Genomic DNA, 12,314 nt, shown 5'->3' on the forward strand with positions numbered 1-12,314 from the left:
CTGCGTTGGATCTGGATGATATGTGTAAGATGCTGTTGGTTGGTGGAGGGCTTAGGTTCAAACGCTGACATTACACCCACAGGATATAACAAAAAATGAACCAAATATTAATCATATTGGTCGTGAAAGCCTATTAGCACGATCGGCGACGTACGGTGCGAAATAAGTTCAACATCCTTGAACCATGAAAGCCTGCTGATGTAGTCAAGGAGCATAAACCCATCACACGAACTCCGCTCATCTTTGCAGCAGCAGCGGCTTCTGGCTTAGCCATCGAACAAAGGCGGCGGGCGGTCACCGCTGCATCGCGCGGCGCTTTCGGATGCGCTTTCTGCGGCCGTCTGGAACAGCTCTTCCCTTCCGATGTCAGGAAGCCTGGAGCTGTGCACTTTTACTGGTAGGAACCTCCTGGTTACACCAGCCCACAGGGGATTATTGTGTCCGTCGTGCAGGGAGGGGCTGGGTGGGGAGGGGAGGGTGGGGAGGGGCTGGGTGGGGAAGGTGGGGCTGGGTGGGGGGTGGGAGGAGTGGGGCTGGGTGGGGAGGGGCTGGTCACCCCGTCGTGCCCATATAAAACTCAACATTTGACCTACTCACGCCGGCTTGTGCCCGCCCTCACAGTCGGGCATATTTGCGGAATACACCACGCCGCCGTTGACCCTGGCCATTGACCGAGCAACCCAATGTTCCTACCAGCTCCCTCCGCAGGAATGTGTTAAATCATCATCATCTAGATTGACAAACGAATTTAATTAGAACTGGAATTTTGTGTTTAGTCTGCTTGTCATTACCCCGCTCCTCCGATGAGCGCGGTTGGCTACGTACGCTGCGAATGATGTTCAAAATGCACACATGCAATGTTGTAGCTCCTCACCCGAGCTAAACATGCCCTGACAGTGAATTGTCTTTGTGCTGTTCGCGTTTGTGGCACATTGGGGAGCGCAGCTGGTGCATCTGGCAGTCATCTCAGTCAATCCGTCATAGCACCTGGAGGGTCTGTCCCGCGACCTCCTGCCAGCAGCGAGCCTTTCGACACTTCACGTGGCCTCAAGGTGCACCTACCCTGGCACCAAGCGCCGTTGGTGACGTTTCCGCCACTTATTTGTGAAGAGCGGTTCCTGTTGTAGTCGTAGTCGTATGTACCGGTGTGAGGTCGTGCGTTCTGTTGTTGAGTTACCAAATTTCGATTTAAAGCTTTCGTGACTGCAGGGATTCATCTTCTTGGTTGTTTCGGTAAAGTCACGTAGAAGGGAAATAATAAAATAATAAAAATAAAACATTATAAAATTTCGATTTAAAGCTTTCGTGACTGCAGGGATTCATCTTCTTGGTTCTTTCGGTAAAGTCACGTAGAAGGGAAATAATAAAATAATAAAAATAAAACATAATAAAATAATTCTCCCGACGTTTCGGCCACAACGCAAGCAGCCGTTCTCAGGTGCAGCCGTCCTCAGGTGAAGAACAGGTCTGTTTTTTTATTATTTTATAATTTCCCTTCTACGTGACTTTACCGAAAGAACCAAGAAGATGAATTACCAAATGTTTTTCCGTAGAGCCAGACTACAACCCTCATTCTCTCTCTCTCTGCTCGTGAACCCGAGCTAGAAGTAATCTGACACTCCACATTTTGCCTCTGTGCTGTTCGCCTTTCAGCGCTCTTCTCTGCTCTAACACTGGTGGTGAGACGAGGCCATGAAGGAGGAGGCTGTCTCTCTCGTGAAGGCCAACCAGTTTCAAAGACAATGCGTCATTTACTACCAGAGCCATGTTTCTGTTTGCACGATCACCGCAAATACTGTGTGGTTAGTGCAGTAACATGATTCTTGGCAAAAGGGGCCGTCCATAAAAGACGTCACGCGATTTTGGACGATTTTTCACCCCCCCCCCACCCTCGTCACACGGCGTCACAAGAAGTCAGACCCCCCCCCTCAAATATGACGTCACAAAGCTCTGCCCCCCCCAAATAAAACATCGCTTTAAACTATTGTCATTGTGGTGCGTATTTAATGTGGCGCTGCACTCTAATGTTGTAGGAGAAAACATTTATTGAAAAGTCTATTTAATAAAGTAGAACGTGTTGTCTATATTTATTTAAAGTTTGCGCATTTTGACGCGACGTCACATTTCTCAACCCCCCCCCCCCTCGTCACACATCGTCACAAATGTCTGACCCCCCCCCCCACCTAGGTTCGTGACGTCATTTATGGACGGCCCCAAAGGGATCTTTTCTTGGTGTTTGAACATCTGAACACAACTGTTTTAATGCCAGAAAGGGTCAACCCTCTTCTTATATTCTTATACACACATCACGTATGCAATTATCCTGCCAGATGTCGTTTGTTTTGCTACGGAGATCCGCATATCAATGCATCCGCTCACCTTGAGGCATCTTTCACGCATTACGGCTCCATCTCTCTGAGCAATCACCGTCTGCGAGCCGTTCATTGCAGACAACAGAAACAGATTTCCACGCAATACTCGCGGTCTTTCTCTCGCTTTATTCCACAACCGGTGACATCAACAGGCGAAGAGTATTCGGACACGCGCACAGCCAACTCCGAATCAACCTCAACCGCTTTATTTGTGATTACAACAGTAGCAGCACATGATGTAGATTGTTGTTGTTGTTGTTTTTCCCCTCCTGGGACACCACACAAGGCCGCTCAGATGTTCAAATTTGAATGACCTTCAACCCGGCGAGGGTGCCGTGTTGATCTCTCGGTGGGGATGATTTGCGGGACGTGTTAAGCTTTAAGTTGTTTGATTGTTGTGTACGATTGCAGTTCAACTCGGGATTAAAAATAGTGGCCGTGACGTACGGTGTTGAGCACTGCGCAGCTGGAAACACACCAGATATATTTTGTTCACTTAATCCCACATTTGAATGTAAGGGTACACATTTGTTCGGCTTCCTTGAATCAAACATTTTAATCATCCAAGTCGATATTTATTTGTTATTATCATTATTCGTATTTTGTGCCATCAACCTAATCAATCGACGATCGTTTAAGAGTGGAGAAACGCAAATCGATGTTTTTGTTGTTGTTGTTGAAAATAAAAATCAACGACGGGCGCCGTCGTTGATTGGCCGAAGTGAGAAGTTGAGACACAAAAACTCCGAATCGTCCCTTGGGCTCGTGGTCGGTGGTGGCGGTGGTGTTGTCGGCGGAGGTGGTGGAAGTGGCGGCGTCGATCACTTGTTCTTGAAGGCACCGACGAACTCTGTGGCGAGAAGGAGGATGAGCGATAGTGATCATCGGTGAGACGGATTTTTTAGTTTGTTTTGTTTTAGCTAAATATTATTCTGCAATTTATATGTTCGTATTGAGAGACGGCACCTATTGCCCAAGGCTGGCGCTTAACGCAGTTTAGAAAAGGGCAGCCGAGACACGAGAATTATTTCGATGGCACGCGGACGAACTGCAAGAGTTGAGGAATGGGTGACCGCGTAGCGATCGCGAATGGGTTGGGGCGAGGAGAGGGGAGGGGGAGAGACAGAGGATGGGCGATGAAGAAGAGGTGGTGAGGAGTGGAAGGAGGTTAAGGATGGGGGCGCGGTGTGTAAACATCGTCACTGGGGAGACAAAGGCGGCCCGGTCGTGGCCACACACCCTCCTCGTGTATCGTGCCGGCCTTCGTAGGTGCTGCTCGATTAACACTTAACATCACTTGCCCCAACAGTCTGGTTGAGGCTACACGGGGTGGGAGTGGATCTTTGCGTGTGTACACGCGGACACGGACAACACAATTGGCAACGAGACGAAGACAATAACATCGTTTCATTTAAAACAAACGCCGACAGCTCTCGGCTTCCTCGTAACTCGATATAGCCCAATTGTTTGGTAGCTTCAGCATCAGAATATTGCGTCTCTACTGGAGGAAACCGATGAGCTGTCAAGATGTATTTATTTGGTTGTTCTCTCCAGATGTCCATCAATACTTGGGTTCCTCCTGGACGTGTGGCCGTGATGATTGGGGCAACGTGCCATATTATTATACATTTCTTCTTCTTCTCCTCCTCTCTCGTTATTTGTGTATTCATCTATTTTTTGTGGTTTGTATTTATTTGCTAAGTGGTGGGGGTTTCGTGGTTTCTTTGTGTGTGTGTGTGTCATCCGTGGAAGGCGACTGGCGAATCGATGTGGCAGCATCGGTGGTGGGGAGGAAATCGCACGAATGACGGTCCATTAAAATGAAATCATCATCATAATTTTAACACGTAGACTGTCGCGATCAATATCATAAGAGTTTTTTTTGGGTTAGATCGCGTAAATATATAATTGTTGTTAAACCCGACAACACCCGACAGCCAATTAGTAAGGGTTGTCACGTAAACAGATCGTGGCCAATTCGTCACTAGTACAGCACTAACCGGTGTGTTGGAGAGCCAAGCCACAACATTTACAATCTGAGTACGACGTTTGGCCAGTAATTACAACCAGCTTCATCAGGCGACAGCCAGATTTGTCACTCAGATTCTAAATGTTGTGGCTTGGCTCTCCAACACACCAGTGTGTACTAGTGACGAACCCTTACTAGTTGGCTGTGTCGGGTGGTGGCGGGTTTAACGACGCATTTATATATTTACGCGATCTAACACCCCCCAAAAAACAACCTATATTATGGATCATCATCATCATCATTATTTATTGTTACAACAGGAGAAGTTATGGTGTGCGTGGCCTGCTCACCGTTGATGTCAATCTGTCCGTCGCCGGACTTGTCGATGGACGCCACGATCTTCTTCACCTGGTCCAGGGGAATGTCATGGCCGATGCTCTTCAGGGCTTCCTGAAGCTCTGCCGCGGACAGCTTGCCCGAGTTATCCTGCACACGGACACACGACCGGATCGCCCGTTCAGCACGAAGACGAAGATCCCACCCACACCCACCACCCCCGTATAGCCTGCCAGGGCACCGGGGGATACTCATTTAAGCCTGAGTCATCCTAGCAACACAAGTAGCTATATATGCTATGGGCTCCCCGCGCTAAATGCTTTCAAGCTATCAATTCCGGTCAAGTGATTGTGCGCTTGCTCTATTACTTTAGTACTATAACGCCTTAAACTTTTACGAACGACCGGGTGTTTAATGTTAGCGATTTGTCGTATTATCTGGCTGTATAGAAAATGAAAAAATACAATTACTTTACTATGCAAGTAAAAAATTTGTGTTTTAATATGTATGTTTATTTATTTATGCGTCAGGCCCCGCACGAGCTTCATCCGGCACTGCCGCCCACCTATCACGATCACTGCCCGCAGGTGTTCCACAGAGATTCACGCAGCCTCACGGCAGCCACCGGCCTCGCAACACGACGGCTCCGCGTGGCATAGTAAAGCTCGCAGCTCACAGTCGCCGTGACACGTGGGGGGTGGTGGTGGTGCAGGGGGTGGTGGTGGTGACAGTGACTGAAAGCGTTGTTACCTTGTCGATAGCCTTGAAGGCTTTGCGGAGGCTATCCTCATTCTAGAGACAACAAGACAACACCGTTATATGCACCAACATCATCACCAACATCACCAACATCATCAACATCAAACATCATTGTCCCTCGACATCGCTACCGCGTGATCTCACCCACACCCACCCACCCCCTCTCTCTCGTTGATCATGATCATTATAATCCACTTGATCACAATCGTAGTAGTACACAGTACTAGTAGTAGTACACAGTATAAGCAGTACACAGCAGAAGCAGTACACAGTGGTAGTACACAGTGGTAGTACACAGTGGTTGTACGCAGAAGCAGTACAACGTCTTACTGTTTAACGACAATCAATCTCTATGAATGGTTTTCCCCCCGTCCGGAGTAAAAACATCGGTGAGTATTGTGAACAAAGTCACGTCGGTATAAAGTGAAAAATAAAATAAATCACGATTTTATTTTAAATTTCGATTTAAAGCTTTCATGACTGCAGGGATTCATCTTCTTGGTTCTTTCGGTAAAGTCACGTAGAAGGGAAATAATAAAATAATAAAATAAAACTTTATAAAATAATTCTCACGACGTTTCGGCCATAACGCAAGAATTCTGAAGAATTCTTCACCTGAGATTGATTTTATTATGTTTTATTTTAATTTTTTTACTATTTTCCTTCCACGTGACTTTACCGAAAGAACCAAAGAGTATGGATTCCTGCAGTCACGAAAGCTTCAAATCAAGATCGATTGTGAACAACTCTCACGACGCCCGCCCTGGCTTACCATGGTTCGGGTGTGGTTGGGACGCTTTGCGATGGTGCACAGAGAAGATTTGGTGGTCACTTGCAGGTGGAGATCCAGGGAAGCTCTCCAGGTTAAATAGGAGTCGGCTTGGGTGTGGCAAGGGCGTGAACTCAGGTGTGTGTGTACACGTGTGTGTGCGTGTGTGGGTGGGGGGGGCGGTGGTGTAGTGGTTAGCGCTACGCTGCGCTATGAACCCGGCGATCCGAGTTCGATTCCCGCTCACGGCCACCACCAAGTGACGATTATCTGAACCGGTTCTGGGCCTCCCCTAGGTCGACTCAGCCTCAAATGAGTAGCTTGTGCGGTGCGTCAAAACATCGCCACTACGGAGACAAAGGCGGCCGGGCGTGGTGCTGGCCACCCACCCCCTCGTGTACCGTTCCGGCCTTCATAGGTGCTCGCTAACAGCACTTGCCCCAATAGTCTGTTAAGGCTATACGGGGGATCTTTGTCTTTGTTTTGTGTCTGTGTGTACACGTGTGTGTGTGTACACGTGTGTGTGTGTACACGTGTGTGTGTGGGGGGGGGCGGTGGTGTAGTGGTTAGCGCTGCGCTGCGCTATGAACCTGGCGATCCGAGTTCGATTCCCGCTCACGGCCACCACCAAGTGACGATTATCTGAACCGGTTCTGGGCCTCCCCTAGGTCGACTCAGCCTCAAATGAGTAGCTGGTGCGGTGCGTCAAAACAACGCCACTGGGGAGACAAAGGCGGCCGGGCGTGGTGCTGGCCACCCACCCCCTCGTGTGCCGTTCCGGCCTTCATAGGTGCTCGCTAACAGCACTTGACCCAACAGTCTGTTAAGGCTACACGGGGGATCTTTGTCTGTGTGTATGTACTCTATCGGGTTTGTTAACATAGATTGACAACAATTGTCTTAATAGTAACCAAATGAAATAAAACGGTTACCGGTTTTGCATAACATAAGAGACATGCCAAGCAATTGAACCGGAGCGCCGTGCGCTGTGGGGTAAAGTGTCTCACCCCCCTCGCCTCTTGCAACGTCTCCCGTCGGCATGGAAGAGTAGGCCAAATACGGATCGCTATTAGAAGCAAGAGCACGTTTCCGCTTTGTCGAAACAACAATAACAACAATCAATCAAATCGACGCGCTCGTCAGCGAGCACTTAACACCGGAATCCTCACTGTCTGAACCGGTAACCGATTCTGAAAACGGTTAACCAGATGGGCGGCCACACACCCTATGTGTGTGATGTGATGTGTGCGGTGTGCGGATAATCATGCCTGTTGCGTTGGCTGTTCGAGGGTGTGGTCGCAAGTGCTGTTGGTCAACTCAGTTGAGGCTGAGTCGACCTAGGGGAGGCCAGGACCGGTCACTGGGGGGGTTGGTGGTCGTGAGCGGGAATCGAACTCGGCTCGCCGGGTTCGCGGCGCAGCGCAACAACCATTGCACCACCGCTCCGCTGCACACAAAGACAAAGATCCCCCGAGTAGCCTGACACAGACTGTTGGGGCAAGTGCTGTTAGCGAGCACCTATGAAGGCCGGCAAGGCACGCGAGGGGGTCGGTGGCCAGCACCACGCCCGGCCGCCTTTGTCTCTCCAGTGGCGATGTTTACACATCGCACCAGGTACCGCTACACCACCGCTCCCCACAGATGACACGTAGACACACACACACACGTGTAACACACACCCTTGGCGCACCTTTCCCTCCGGGTGCAAGGTGTGGTCGCGATTCTAGGCTTCGATAAGTGTTCACACGACACTAATAACACACACACGTGCACACAAACATCCACACATACACATCCACACACACACACACGTGCACACACACACAAGTGCACACACACACACACGTGCACACACACACGTGCACACACACACGTGCACACACACACACGTGCACACACACACACGTGCACGCACACGTGCACACACACAGTGCACACACACGTGCTCACACACACGTGCAAACACACACGTGCATACAACTACGTGCACACACACACACGCGTGTTAATGCCCTCGCCACACCCGTATAGCGAACCCGACTCAAACTGTTGGGTGTAGGCGTGGAAATCGAACTCTCGTCTCCGTGTTCGCAGCGCAGCGCGCAAACCACTGCGCCACCGCTCCCCACACACACAAAAACACGCGCGTCGATACAACGACAAGGATCCCCCGTATAGCCTACAGCACACGTTTGGGGCAAGTGCTGTCAGCGAGGACCTACGCACGGCACACGAAGGGATGGGCGGGGTGGGGGCATCACCACGCCCGACGATGTTTGTACATCGCCACCAGGTGCTCATTTGAGGCTGAGTGGACCTTGGAGAGGTCCCACGACGAGTTCAGATAATCGTCACCGGTGTTGACCACGAGCGGGAATCGAACTGAGGTCGCCGGGTTCGTAGCGCAGCGTAGCGCTAACCACTGCACCATAGCTCCCCCCCCCATACCCCCCATTCGGCACGAAGTGATGGTGGTTTCACCAGGGCGCCTGTGCCAGGCTAGGTGCACTTTGAGGCCACGTGAAGTATCGATGCTTCGCTGACAGCAGATGTCGGGACGGACCCAGCAGGTGCCATGGGTTGACTGACTGAGATGACTGGTAGATGCACACCAGCTGTACCCCCCACTCTGCCAACGTGCTATATTTTATCCGCCCGGCGCTCCACTCGTTGTTGCGAGCGTCGCTCCTCTGCCCTCCGTTGTTGCCGGAGGGCGACTGCCTCCAACTATCCAGCAGCGTCCTTCACGAGCCTCCTTCATAGAGGCCGATCTTGACACCGCTGGTACCGCTCGTCAGCAAGTCCCACTCAGCTCCACATTCTCCCGTACCACATCACTCCATCTCATCTCTAGCCCGTGCCGTGCCCGTTTAGCCCCCTCTATGCGGCCAAATAGAAGCTGCTAGGGCATGCAGTGGCTTGGTATGTGGGCTACATGACCCAGCCAACGCAGCCTTGCCTGCCGGAGGAGCTCACCGATGGGAAGGTCTCCAGATCTTTCAAGGATCTGTGAGCTCCTCACACAATCCAGCCAGGCTAAACCCAGGATGTATCGTAGGCATGCCAGTCTGAGTGTTTTTAACCGGCGCAGATGTTCCTTTAGAGGGGTCCACATTTCACAAGCCTCGAGAAGGGAGGGCATGACTGTGGCCGAGAAGACCCGAAGCTTCGTGCGGAGCGACAGACCAGGTAGCTTCCACATTGCATTGCGCAGCCGATAAAAATATGCCAGCCGACTGATTCGGAGTGAGTGCTGTCAAACTGGAGCTGGTCATAAGCACACTGCCCAGACATGGGAAACTCTCCACTCTCTCCACAACTGCTCCATCGCCAATGGGGAGCTCAGGGGGTGGAGTTTTGGTGGCACAAAATACCCAGGCAGGTGCTTAGTTTAGGTGGGGCTGATGGTAAGGCCCCACCTCTTAGTGGCACACTCCAGGTTCAGCAGCAGCGCCTCCAACTCCTCCTCTGACTGAGCAGCAATCAGCAGATAATCAGCATACATTACATGGTTGACCAATAGGGAAACACTCGGGAATTAAAGTCCCCTAACAGGATGACTCTATCCCGAGGGCCCACTTGGCTAGCACCTGGGACAGGAGGTTATAGAAGGCGGCTGCCTCAACTGCATCCCTCCACTGGTGTTCATCTTCGGTGAGGCGTAAGCAACCACCACCATTCCTCACCTCTTCTTGAAGGGGAGGCGAGTCCACAGTAGCCTGGGACTTACAGCTTCCCATACCTCACTGCCACGTCCCCACACCCACTTCAATCTTTTGTTCAAAACAAGTGCCACTCCCTGCTGTTTGGTAGTTTCCTGCCCCGAGTGGAGAACTGTCCACCCCTCATGATGACTGGTGCCAGAACTAGTCCACCGAACCTCCTGTATTCCACTGAGGTCCAGGCGGTTACCGGTCCATCTCCCGACAGAGGAGTGGGCAGCCTCTCCTCCGCAACGATAGTCTGAACATGCCACGTGGCCAATCTCAGTGGTCTCCTGTTCCTGGATCTGCCAGATGGAGTTTGGCCAGGCAGCGTCGTGCTACGCCTGTTCCCCTGGCCTCTAGCACCGGCTTAATTTGGTGTTTCCACCGTGGTGCTTGGGTAGAAATAAGTAATATTAAAAACATACTTTTTTAAAAACACGCTTTCATGAAATGTACCCTTCTCGTAATGGCAGAACTCCACGATTCCAGGAAGTGGCCGCAAAGCTTGCCATAACGTAAGGGGCCGTGGTGATTTACAGCCAACGTCAGTTGAGCGTGGACAATTAGACCCAAGCCGAAACATAACATATAAAAACATGTAAAAATATATATACGTTGTTTTTATGATAGAATATAGTATTGTCATCATCATGACATAAGTATACCAAGTTTGCAGTCGATACCACATTGGGAAGTGGGTTAAATTTGAGTTACAAGATATGAGGATACGACAACAACAACAGACAGAGTGAGTTAAATAAAAGCGTGTAATAATAATAATACAATAATAATAAGAGTGCCAGGTGGAGGGGTTAACCAGCTCCTCGTACGCACTGATCTATCTACATACAACAACAACAACCGCCATTCGCCACTAAGCGGCAGTGAAGTCACCACGTCGCTTGTGCCAGGCCATGTGCACGTTAAAGCCACATGAAATGTCGAACGCCCGCTGGCAGGAGAGATCACGGGGCAGACCCAGCAGGTGCCATGGATCGACTGACTCAGATGACAAAGATAAAGATAAAGATCCCCCATATAGCCTTAACATACTGTAGGGGCAAGTGCTGTTAGCGAGCACCTACGAAGGCCGCAACGGTACACGAGGGGGTGGGTGGCCAGCACCACGCCCGACCGCCTTTGTCTCCCTAGTGGCGATGTTTACACACCGCACCAGGTACTCATTTGAGGCTGAGTCGACGTAGGGGAGGCCCAAGACAGGTTCAAATAATCGTCACTCTTGGTGTTTGCCGTGAGTGGGAATCGAACCCGTGTCGCCGGGTTCGTAGCGCAGCGCGCTAACCGCTACACCACCGCTCCCCACAGATGACACGTAGACACACACACACACACGTGTAACACACACCCTTGGCGCACCTTTCCCTCCGGGTGCAAGGTGTGGTCGCGATTCTAGGCTTCGATAAGTGTTCACACGACACTAATAATAATACCAGGGAGGCGTCTAACCTTTGTGTCAACACGAGCCGAGATGTATTCAGGGTGCGGTTCCTCTGCACATATTTGAAGAAAGTTCGTACATCGGTGTGGTGCCCTCGGGGACTTCAAACTCAAATTAACCTACGTGGAATTGAATATAAATGTACGTTTTATGTATATGTGGATATAATGGCGGTACACCGGTGGAAGCATAAGACAGTCTAAAAATAAAAAAAATTTAATCGGCAAAGTGAATGTGTAATTAACAGCGAAATGGCATAGTACTCGAATTGTAAATGTGGATTTACTCTCCAGCACACTTGTGTGCTGAACTAGTAACGAATTGGCACGTTTCGTTTACCTGACAAACCTTATTAACTGGCTGTGTTGGGTAGTGGCGGGTTTCACGACACATCTAAATTTACGCGATCTAACCCTAAAACCTCGATTGTGGATAATAGTCTCGTAGAAAGCCGAATACGTGTTGAAGTCAATCTGTTTATCAGTCTTCAATTGACCTTGTCGTCAAGTTTGATGCGATTCGAAGGCTAACTCGGCCTTCTTCCGAGACTGAATGAACCTGAAATCGAGGAAGAGTCCCACCAAAGTCTCGGGCACGAGTCAAATCTTGCCGCCTATGAGTCTATGGGTAGTGTTGAGTCTATGGGCAGTGTTGAGTCTATGGGCAGTGTTGAGTTTATGGGCAGTGTTGAGTCTATGGGCAGTGTTGAGTCTATGGGCAGTGTTGAGTCTATGGGCAGTGTTGAGTCTATGGGCAGTGTTGAGTCTATGGGCAGTATTGAGTCTATGGGTAGTGTTGAGTCTATGGGTAGTGTTGAGTCTATGGGCAGTGTTGAGTCTAAGGGCAGTGTTGAGTCTATGGGCAGTGTTGAGTCTATGGGCAGTGTTGAGTCTATGGGTAGTGTTGAGTCTATGGGCAGTGTTGAGTCTATGGGTAGTGTTGA

At 50.2% G+C, this 12,314-nt stretch overlaps 1 protein-coding gene and 1 long non-coding RNA gene across 3 annotated transcripts in view; one reads left to right on the top strand and one right to left on the bottom strand.

Annotated features, from left to right (window-relative positions):
* Nucleotides 1-2,478: 2,478 nt before the first annotated feature.
* LOC133360047 (uncharacterized) lies at nucleotides 2,479-6,349 on the bottom strand. The gene is made up of 4 exons (XR_009757216.1): nucleotides 6,209-6,349; nucleotides 5,428-5,469; nucleotides 4,692-4,827; nucleotides 2,479-3,222 (listed from the first exon to the last, which is right to left on the bottom strand). It is a non-coding gene; the product is annotated as an uncharacterized LOC133360047 (long non-coding RNA).
* Nucleotides 6,225-12,314, top strand: part of LOC133360046 (probable ATP-dependent RNA helicase DDX31) — a 43,032-nt gene continuing 36,942 nt past the window's right edge. The window contains exon 1 of one of the 2 annotated variants that reach the window (XM_061578624.1): nucleotides 6,225-6,343. The gene's annotated coding sequence lies outside the window, so the exon portion shown is untranslated. The remainder of the gene's footprint in view (nucleotides 6,344-12,314) is intronic. The other variant, XM_061578627.1, reaches the window with a different exon arrangement.

This window comes from Lethenteron reissneri, chromosome 67, assembly GCF_015708825.2.
Source record: "Lethenteron reissneri isolate LAM-NWPU_2019-01 chromosome 67, ASM1570882v1, whole genome shotgun sequence".
NCBI lineage: Eukaryota > Metazoa > Chordata > Hyperoartia > Petromyzontiformes > Petromyzontidae > Lethenteron > Lethenteron reissneri.